The following is an 11,198-nucleotide window of genomic DNA, read 5'->3' as shown; positions in this document are numbered from 1 at the left end:
GTCTCTGCACCCCGATGGTCCTCCATGGGCTGCAGGGTCACAGCTGCTCCACCGTGGTCTGCACCACGGGATGCAGGGGAACCTCAGCTCCGGTACCTGGAGCACCTCCTGTCCCTCCTTCTGCACTGACCTTGGTGTCTATCTTGTTGTTCCCATGTTCTCACTCCGCTCTTCCCTGGCTGGAATTCTTCTGCACAACAACCTTCTGTTCTTAAATATGTTATCACAGAGGCGTTACTATTGCTCCCAATTGGCTTGGCCTTCGCCAGCAGCAGGAAGTCCATCCTGGAACCGTTTGGCATTGGCTTCATGGGACAGGGGAAACTTTTAACAGCTTCTAACAGAAGCCACTCCTATAGCTCCCCCCACTCCCCCGCTACCAAAACCCAGCCACAGAAACCCACTACAATGTAACATACAATTTGGAGTTAAATGTGACTGAGAAAATAATTTTCTGCACCCATGTATAAAACCAGTGCAGAAAAATTGACCTTTTCTGATAAAATTAAGTCTTTTTTTCCACTCCAAATCAATTCATCCTGCTCTGCTGACCACAACTGTGTCTGGATGAGCTGTGTTTTGCAGGGCTAGACACCATGAGACCATTTATTCTTCTGATGAGAACAGTGTTCCCTAACTCAGTGGATTCCACAAAGGTTCATGATTGTGCAAAAAGGATCAGTCAGACCACAACCTCTCCAAGTTAAGCCTAGATCACTGCCCTTTTCCTGTGGGAGATACAAAAGTCTCCTCCTGTCTCCAGATCAGGTCTCCCTAGATGCTATTTTACACAGTATTTTTAAGGAAGCAGAACTAGTTTTAAAAGTTTCTGCCTTCTTCCCACCAGCCTCTAATCTGCATCTGCCTGCCTGCTTGCCATCACTTGTGCTGGTCTAATGGGCTGTGGGAGAGCAATCAGAAGAAGAATTCAGGACAAAACACACAAACACACACACATACACACATGACTTCCCTAACACATTTTTCACTTTTTTAAAAACCAAATTCTTCCTTTGTATCCTAAGCTTCAGCATAATCAGTCACAGCCATAGAGATACTGCATTCTGTGTTGCCATAAAGTAGATTCTGCCATCCTCAACTGTTAATTGCCTTCTTGTGGTCATGTATGTGACAAGCTCCTCCAAGAATTATCACTTCCATCTAGTGTTAAAAAACTCTACAGTGATAATGGGAAAGATCAGGGCTATATAGAGCATTCACAGATGTGCTACAGTCTGCAGTAACACCCTTCCTTTCTTTTGGAACACCCTTCCTTTACTAACTAGTATATACCCAAGTCTTTTTCCTCCTTGTCTCAGTATTTACTGTACTTTCCAAATGCTAGAAATCATGAGTTGTACAAAACCAAAATGTTTCTCCAGCCTAGCTGCTTGAATTTTCCAGAGGTTTTTTCCCTGGCCTTTCTCAGCTGCAGAAGAGAAGACTACCTCTTCTTTAAATTCCCAGATGAGTCATGATAAAAAGTGTGGCACTTGTATTCATACTAATGCACCTGCAGTATCATCTGTCTCCCAGCTATGAGGCTGCAAATTTCTGCTCTTATCTGTGCATAAGTTGAAATGCTTATGACTCTCTGCCAGTATAAAACATGCCTACAACTCTGCAAGCTCAGCAGAAACTGCAGAGAGACAGGAGAAAGTGTATGTCCTGAACAGTCCTGACTGATGGGAAATTCCTACAACACTATACAAGTTAGTCAGATTCACATGATTAGTTTTAGATATTAAACCATGTGATTTAAAACTTTTTAGGCTAGTCTCCAAAATATTTTTATACTCATACAATTTTAATTCCACAGTAATGTGTTACTTTCAGTTATCCTTTTTCTGAGTTTATCTACTTCTTTCTAGATCTCATTTTTCAGTGCTATTTCTAGTTTTATCTCCAATAAAACCATTTAATTATTATTTTTTTAGCATTTTAAATGAATTTTCAGTCCTCTGTGCTGTAATAAGACATCAACATTGTATATGTTTATTTAAAACTAATAAATACATAGTTGCTGAATTTTGTATTTGGCTTGATTCTGTCTAGCCAATGACACCCCTCAACACTTGTTCTTGTTCTCCGCTCAGCACAGGCTCAGCCTGCTGCCTGTGGTTCTGTTTGATTCTGACAGCTCTGTGCAGGTCTCTCTCTGGGCCCATGAGCAACCTGCATAGCTTTTGGTTCTAATACACAGCTTTTGTTTCTGGTGCTACTTCTTGCTAACTTAAAAGACCTGCTGATTCTGGGACATGTTCTGAGGATATTTTCAAAACCGCTGTAAGTAACTTTGGAGCCTAAACATAATAAAAAATGAAAAAGAGTTTGACTATTTTGAATTTTCTCCTTTACCCTCTAAGTAAGAAGTAACTGCTTGCTTCGATGTCACATGTTTAGTTATTGGATCTTGATACATGCAGCAGAAACGTATCAAGAAACCCAGCTGGTGAGTTCAGTAAGTGTAGATCCTGCTTACATATACAAAGACTCAGAGCGGGAAAAAAACCCCAACCCAAAGCACCTTTGGGGATACTTTAAGTGTATGCCACAATCTCACAATCTCCTCCAAGTTAACAAATTGTATTTTAGAATTGTGTTTGGTAATTATTGTGTTCATACCTCAGAAGTAACCCAGGCATTATGGTTGGTTGGAATTCATCTGAATAAATAGCAGTTTGCCACATTCTTAACAAAAACATTATTCATTAGAACTATTACATATTAGCAGCCCTGAATAACATTTGGCAATTGCTTTGGGTATACGTTACTGAAAGGTCCACAGACGCATACAAATTGCTCAGTGCGCTAATATAAAACAGGGGCAGTAATGAAATAGTAGAGTGAGTATTAAGCTCCAGGACTGCAGTTTTATTCTGCAAAATGTTCCTCTTGCAATTTGTAAACATCTTAGAAACTTGAATGTTTTCAAGCTATTTAATGATTGTTAGTCATAAGACTTTTATTTGCTGCCTGCCCCTTTCTGTCTGCAAAAGGCATTAGTTGCAGGCTGAGTTGGTCAAATGATTTTCAGGCATTGCAACAATAAGCCCTAAGTCCTTTAGACATTTTGGAACATGAATTCCCACAGCTGGCTATCAAAAAAGATCCTCTGAAGAAAGTAGACAAATGGATGCTGTGGTTAGTAGTTCTGTTCGGTAGGGTAGTAGGAAGTGCATAGGTACAATGGGAGACCTTGTTAGCTTCTGAAAAAGAAATAACACCTCTTCAGATCATGTGTGACCTGTCTCTGTCCCATGCATGGCTCTGGTTTGTAGGAGAAGGAGAAGACTCCTCTAGTGACCCAGTAAATGACTACTCTTATAAGAAGCTTACATTATAACCCACTCAGAAGAGGTGTAGCCAGGAAGGAGGGAAAATTTTCCTTATCATACACAAACATAATGTCACAGAAAAGGAAAGGAGGCTCCAACAAAAGAATTTCTGGGATCTAAGTATAGTATCTGGACACTTCTGAACCTTTAGAGAATATAATTATGAATGCTTTTATGAGATGGTTCTACTGTCTCAAAGAACAGAAAAAGTTAGACACACCTCCTTAAAGATATTGGAAATACTTACTTTCTATATCAGTCTAAACTGCTTGCTCGAGATCTTTCACAAAGCCTCTGAACAAGGAAGAAGCTGAATTTCATTACCTCAGGTTCTAGTTTTATGGTTTATGACTGCAATCCAACCACTGAAATCTGTACATAATCTATTAACCAGAAAAAGGTTCCTTCCTTTATTGAAATCCAAATGGTTTCCAAAGCATCTGCTTCCAGTTCTGTCAGCAATCTGGAGGATATGATGCAGCTACTTTAAGGTAGAAATAAGGCTCAAGAGCCATGGAGTTGTATACATGTTACTCATCACTGTGACAATGTATAGGAAATTAATCTGTAATAGAGCCAACTTTAAAAGCTGGAAGGAACAATATATTTTCTAAAAGGGGAGAGGACTATAGTGCTGTTTCTTGTGCCATCCATTTAAAATGTTTTATAGAAAGTCAAGACAGCGGCATGTCTTAACCTGCTTTCTGATTCATTGATATGAGATGATATTTGAGTTAAGTGAAGTACTAAAGGAGGGAACATGGAAGAAAAGTGTAACCACAGTCAATTGTTTCTTGTGTTCTGGGTAATAATGGTCTATGGGTATGAACTTGTGGAATTGCATTTGGGAGAACAAAAATGCCAAGAAACAAGTCTGGACAGAAAGTGCTTTTCCTCTGATGTTTGTGACAGTCTTTCCACTATCTGTTAATATGCTTTCAGAGCAACCAGGATTCCCTTGTTCTTAAAAGCAGTGTGGCACTAGGATTTTGCTCCAGGTCAGTTCAGAAGCGGTCAGGCATATGAAAGAGGATAGTTATAAAAAATACTTCTTCCTTTATATTTTTGAAGTTTTGCGCTCCTACCATTGGTAGAAAAACACAGCAAACTAAATGTGTCTCTGTTTATTGCTGTAATTCCTTGGTGTGAGTCTCTCGTTTGTTTTAGGAGAGTATCTATCTAGAAATTCACATTTCATAACCAACACTTGATTTCTGTTAGGCTTAAGAAAGATTTTTATAAGGTTGTGGTAACACAAAACATTTAGCCTTAGCATTAGTTCCATAGCATAACAGTAATCATAAAAGGAGTATGAGTGTGATAGAGAGTTGTAATTTATTGTATTTGAGCATCTAATGTGAACTGAAATTAGCACATTCTTATTAGGGTTTCCAGTGATGAATTATTTAATTACTGGGAAAAGCATCACCTCACTTTATTTTAGAATTGGGCATTGTCCTAGTTTCAGCTGGGATACAGTTGATTTCCCTCCTAGTAGCTGGTATAGTGCTGTATTTTGGATTTAGGATGAAGACTTGCCTTCTGTGTTTAAATTATTTGAAAGGCTTTTTGCTTTCTAGCATCCAATTTAAACAGGAAGAAGAATCTAGAGTTAGAAGCTGCCCTGCTCAGTTTTCAGAGAAAACCAGTAGCTTCACCTGTACTTTCACACTAGCATAACTCAGCTCTAATTCATATGTACCATATCGTTCACTCTTTCACAATTAGAGCACAGAATTAAGAAAAATTTTAAATAGAGCCATCAACAGAATAACATTACTGCTTCTTGAAAAGGAGAGAGAAAGAGGGAAACTGCTTGTTTAGGTGAGACTGCCCTTCATTTTGAGATGCTCTTTGGGCACACAAGGCAAGTATGTCATACACAGAGCTCAGGTCTCATTCCCTATACTGGGAGAAGCACAGGTCAGAGCTGCTCCCAGCAATAGCTAGTAAAGTCACTGCTTATCTTTTCTTAAAGGGGGATAAGAGGCTGCTCTGAGCAGGAGCTCGTTGCTCTAAGCCTCTGTGTCCACTTGTTCCATAGCACAACACAAGGGAAAATGGGAGCTTTCCCTTCCTCTCTTAGGTGGGTGTAAAAGCATTGTTGGAAAGAGAGGACCTTGGGCTACCTGGGCAGTAAAAAGAGCATGTAGTTTTTCTGTCAGGTGAAGAATGATAATTACTGCTCTGGGATCCCTTTTTATTCAAGGAATAAATAAATAAATAAATAAAAGGAGAAACTATTTTTGCACTAATAGGTATTCTTTATTATATAATATTGTTAAAATTTTGACATTGGAATTCACTTCACTGAAGTGTAGTCATTTAGAAAATGCTGAGAAATCTGATGTTCCACTTAAATAGTGCTAGTTACACACGCCCATATACAGTAAAGTGGCTGTTAGACATTTATAGCACATATAGCAGATAAGCAGTGAAGGACTGACAACCATGTAGAGACTATGAACAAGCCCATCAGAGTGTTTTCTCTCACTGTACTGTGAAGCTAAACAAAGAGCATTGTGCTGGGTTGACTAATGCTTGAAAAGACTCTGGGTTATAAAAACTGTATTTACTGAATTTCGGGTTAACATGGGGCACTTGAAGAAAAGAATGATCACAGGCTTGCCTGTCTCTTAGCTGTAGGTAAGAGGACAGTAAAGAGAGGGAACTATTCATGCTTTTAGCTTGAGTATCATTGAATTTAATGAGAGATGACTGCTAAAACCTCATGCAGCACTTTGAAGATACAGGGGGCACTCTATCTCCTATTCTGTTGGAATGACTGATAAACCAACCAGGAACTATAGTTTTTGAAACAAGTAAATAAGTCAGCAATACAGTAACACTGGTATGTTTGGCCAAATAAATCAAAGTATTAGGAGAAATCATGGCTAGGCTTCGCGAACAAAGATTTGGGAGAGGCTCTATCCACATTTGTTACAAGTACGCTGGTGCAAAAATAGGGCAAATTATAACTGACTACATGACAGCTGAATTGAGCTACTATAGAACACTTTTAAAGGTATCTCCATCAATTTGCAGGATGACAATAAATTTAATGAGATTCAGAGCTGGCCTTTAATTCCTTTATTTAATTTGATTGTTAAGATATAAATATGATATCAGAAAACAACTATCTGAAGTGCCCTTTGATATTCATTCTGAACATGAGCCAGCAATGTGTGCTTGCAGTCCAGAAAGCCAACCATATTGTGGGCAGCATCTAAAGAAGTGTGGCCAGTTGATCCAGGAGGTGATTCTGCCCCTTTGTTCTGCCTTTGTGAGACTCCACCTGAACTACAGCATCCAGCTCTGGAGTCTTCAGTAGAGGATGTGGTCCTATTGAAGTGAGTCCAGAGGAGGGCAATGATCAGAGGGATGGAACACCTCTCCTAGGAGGAAAGACTGAGAGAGTTGAGACTGTTAAGCTGGAGAAGAGAAAGTTCCAAAGAGACCTTATTGTAGCCTTTCAGTACATATGGGGGCTTATAAGAAAGATGGGAACAGACATTTTAGTAGGGCCTGTTGCAACAGGACAAGGGGTAATGGTTTAAAACTAAAAGAGGGTAGGTTCAGACTAGATATAAGGAAGACATTTTCTTTTGTTATGAGAGTGGTGAAAAACTGGAACGGGTTGCCCAGAAAGGTGGTAGATACCCCATCCCTGGAAACATTCAAGGTCAGGCTGGATGCAGCTCTGAGCAACCTGATCTAGTTCAAAATGTCCAGGTCCCTGCCAACCCAAACCATCCTATGATTCAACTCACAAATAATTACAAAGCTGCAGCAGGGGTGAACTCAGTCCTTGCAACAACATAATGGTGGTAAGCGTAATTGCAGAACAAAACATTCTCCCAACAATTAGAGTTACCCAGTTACCAAAGTCTACCTTTACCTTCTTACCTTCCATCTGTGACATTTCAGATGGCTGTTTAACCAGCTTGGCTTTGCCTGGAAACATTCCCAAGGGCCAAGAGTCTCCAGATACTCAGTACTTGCCTATGTAAAAAAGGACAGTGTCAGCTATTTTATTTAGGCTGGTTTTGCCTGGAGGAAGAACCTGATGCAGGAAAGATGATTGAACAGACTCTAAATACTGATTTCCTATAAAAATGATTTTTAGAACACACCAGTAAATTGAATGAGGAGTTGGAAAGTTTGTTGGGCACTCTTAGCCAGCAAAAATTGTTTTGTTGGTTTCTCCAAGGAATATTGCTGTACTTGTTATTGTACCTAGAACAGACACCCAGTCTTGAACTCCTGGTTGTTTGGCACATTTCACTACCCTTCACTCAAAATCAGGGATTTTTATGGCCATCACACCATAAGGCTTTACTAGAACTTGACTTTCCAGATGAGTTCTTGAGCAAAAGTGGAAGTGTCACAGCAGCCATTAAAGCCCAAGGGAAGATTTCTAAGGAGACATTTTTATTTAGACAAACTGGTAGAGTTGGAAAGATGGGGCGTTTTTGGTGCACCACAGTTGTTCTGCTCTGAAGAAAACACATTTGGTCATTTGTGTGTGTTGAGATTTTACAGGTTTTACACAATGCTTCTTTGAGTCTTGCCATTATCTACTACCCTGGTTATGCAGAAGTAACCATCAGCATCTTAGTCCTCCATTAGTGTTCATATGAGCCTGTTCTTGATGATAAAAAGGGTGATAAGGGATTCACATTTATTGTGCCTGAGTGACTTGAATGACATTTTCTCAGTTTAGAAGCCTCTCCACTTGCAGACTCAGCTTGGGATCTGAAAGTCAAGCTGTGCATTTTCTGGCTCATACAGCTTTGCCATTAAAGCTTCATTACATCAAATTCTGCTCACAATTAAACCTTTGCAAATAAATTGTCCTCTGAGTTTGCAAAGGAATAGTTGAGAAAGCAGCATTTTGGTCCTGGAAATGGAAAGCATTTAACAACTGTTTTGGTGACACATGAGCCTGAACGGGAACCAGCTTTTTCCCTCATACCTTTGTCAAACCTTAGAAGTGAAAGAAAAAGATGTAAAAATTCATTTTACTACTAAATACATTGTATAAAAATACAGACAGAGAATAGATCTATTGAGTGATGTGATTTTTTGACAGTCGCTTTTCAGAATAAAGACACATTTTAAAAAAGACACAGGTGTGTTGGAATAAAGAATTTTCTTTTAAATATGAAGGTGAGTCAGACTGTCTTGGGACTTCATTTGCTTAACTGACAGGCAGAAAATAGGATTCTGACTAGTACTGCAGTTCCTCTAGCTTCATATGGGAGTTGAAATTGAAAGTAATAATGAACTGTAATGTTAATCACTCCTTTATTAGAGCAGGAACTGAGGATCGAGGGGCCTAAGTTCTTTCTTTGACTCCTTCGTGTAATCCTTAGCTGATCTGCAAAATATTAACTGAAATATCACTTTCATGGTACAATCACAAAATGATACCACTTGGTCCTGACCCACAGTCTCAGGGCCAGGCTAGCAGTCAGGCATAGCCAGCAAGACAGACACGTATGCCCATACACAAACAGGGTACCTCTTCACATTATTTCTCACACAAACAAACACAGTACCAAGACATAAGGCTACTTATAGAAAGTGCAAAGCACCATTTCAAAGCACCTCCTGGTGTCTAAGAAAAATGTTCAACAGCCTCTGCCAGTCCCAATGTTTTTTCCTATGGCAGCATCTCTATTTCCTCAATAAGCGTTTTCCAGATCAAATATGATAGCCAGGACAAATTGCTGTACTGTGCAGGGCACATCTCCCACATTAAAAAGGAAGTCTAACCTAGTTAGAAATGAAAAGACTTTGTTCTCTAGGGATCTTAGGGAATCTGAGTCATCCAATGTCACTGGGGACAGTGGTGAGCACCAGCAGACTGAGGGAATGTTTCTCTTTTCATCACTCCTGTTTCCTGAAACTACAGGAGCAGATGCCGCATATTGTGACTTCTTTCAGAAGAAATCTTTCAGCCAGGCTTGACTCCTAGCGTTATTCATCCCTCTCGAAACTCTTTCCTAGCACTGACAGCTGAGTTGGATATCCTGTGCCTCTGAAGAAGTAGCAGGTGGTCTATCCAACGTGGTTGTGTTGAGGCTTCTACAAAGCTGAGTATGTTAGTGTTACCCGCTGCTGTGGCAATGGATTTGCCATATATAGGATGGAAGAAGTCCTGTCAGAGATGGACTAGTGAAGAAAAAGAAAACAGCTCAAATGTTATAGAAACAGAAGTTTTTAATGTGGTTTAAACAGGTTTCGAAATGGCTTTTGCTTTTTTGCAAAATCATTGCCCCTTCTTCCCGACACCCCCTGTGAGGAACTTGTCTCCCATACAGTGTCCTGGGAAGGTGTCCTGAGGTGTTTCTCACTGGTCCTTGTTAACCCCTTCCTATTGGCTGTTGACCCCTTACCTGATTTTTTTTTTCTGTATGCCCCTGAACTTGTCATTGGTTCCCCTTTGACCTTCCTAAAAGCCTTATAAACCCCTACCCCACAATAAACTTCCTCTTTCGTCCGTCCCTCCCTGGTGGTTTGTGTGAGCTCCTTATGGGGTCGCAGGCCACGAGGTGGGGGGCAGGGGGGAAGGGCATTCACCCTCCAGGTTATGGGCTGGCACCCAAGAGCCTGGAGGTCTCCCCCATCCCACTAATCTGTCGCACGCTGCAAAATGTTTGCTCATGTATTTTTCAAACTTGTGCAGTGGTTAGGCTGAATCACATGATACTAAGATTTACAATGAAAGAAAATAAAACAGAGAAACTACATGATTCTTTGTACACTTAGCACTTACAGGCAACCCTTTTACTAATTCAGGCCTACAAACTGGATGCTAAAATGCTAAAACTGAGACTTCAGAGGATGCTCATGTTTTGATCCCGTTTCAACTCTCTTGCAGTCATGTCAGCCACCTGCTTTCCTTGAGTCTCTATTAACCCAGATGGACTCTTTTTTTTTTTTTTCTGTAAAGTTGAGGATTTCAATGAAAACCAGATGTTCCATCTGATACAAACTTCCCTAGATAAATAAACCCTCACTCTGTTCCGTCCACTTAGTTATAATGCACAAACCAACTCTAATGGAAATGCTTTCACAGGTCATTTAGTAAAAATAAAGTCCCAGTTCTCCTAGAGAGACACTGATCCTGTGTGTCAATGTAGGAAATGGTGGCAAGAGTCACTCTACGCTGGTCAGTACCTGTTCTTTCCGTGTGCTGTGGTGAGGTCTTCTTAGAGGAGAAAAGAGCTTAGCAGAGATCATGAAAACCAAGGAAAAGCTTCAAGTGGACTCTGCAGTGTTTTTTAGTCTAAATGTGAGGAATGTGGGAGGAGATTGTGCGTGGAGGTGTTTGGAAGGGAACAAGTAGCAGTGTGGATCAACCATGCGGAAGAGCGGGGCCATGGCAGCAAACAATAACAACAGGAATATTTGGAGACAAAATGTGCTGAAGAAAAGCCTTTTCCTACCTCCTTGGTACCTTTCCCCACCCTCAGGCAGGGAAGCCAGATGTCCCTGAAAAACAGTTCATTAAACTGATGTAACAAAAGACAATTAATTCTCAGTGGCACCATTTGGTACTGCCGTTGGTTGTGTTCACGTCACAGACACCCTGCCCCATGGCAGCAGGGGGATTGCTCACATCTCATAAACAACCAGTCAGGTGAAGCAGTAAATTCAGGGTCTCCTGGACACATTTCACAAAACCATACACTCATATTAATCCACTCTCCTCTTTTACTCCTTCAGTTCTCATAGTCACCTCTAGCAAAAGGGTGACGATACTGCTTCTGGCTAGGAATCAGGAATCAGGAATCTAACAAAACAGTACTGTGGTAATTGAGAGCTGTCTCTCTGGTCTTCAACTAGCAGACA

General features: G+C 40.4%; 1 long non-coding RNA gene across 1 annotated transcript; it reads right to left on the bottom strand.

Annotated features, from left to right (window-relative positions):
- Positions 1–6,716: 6,716 nt before the first annotated feature.
- Positions 6,717–10,864, bottom strand: LOC116797054. Its single transcript, XR_004360565.1, has 3 exons — positions 10,793–10,864; positions 7,245–7,340; positions 6,717–6,746 (listed from the first exon to the last, which is right to left on the bottom strand). It is a non-coding gene; the product is annotated as an uncharacterized LOC116797054 (long non-coding RNA).
- Between the last annotated feature and the right edge of the window lie 334 nt (positions 10,865–11,198).

This window comes from Chiroxiphia lanceolata, chromosome 1, assembly GCF_009829145.1.
Source record: "Chiroxiphia lanceolata isolate bChiLan1 chromosome 1, bChiLan1.pri, whole genome shotgun sequence".
In the NCBI taxonomy this organism is placed as follows: domain Eukaryota; kingdom Metazoa; phylum Chordata; class Aves; order Passeriformes; family Pipridae; genus Chiroxiphia; species Chiroxiphia lanceolata.
Note: the sequence above shows the minus strand (reverse complement) of the source record. Positions and strands in the feature narration are given on the sequence as shown.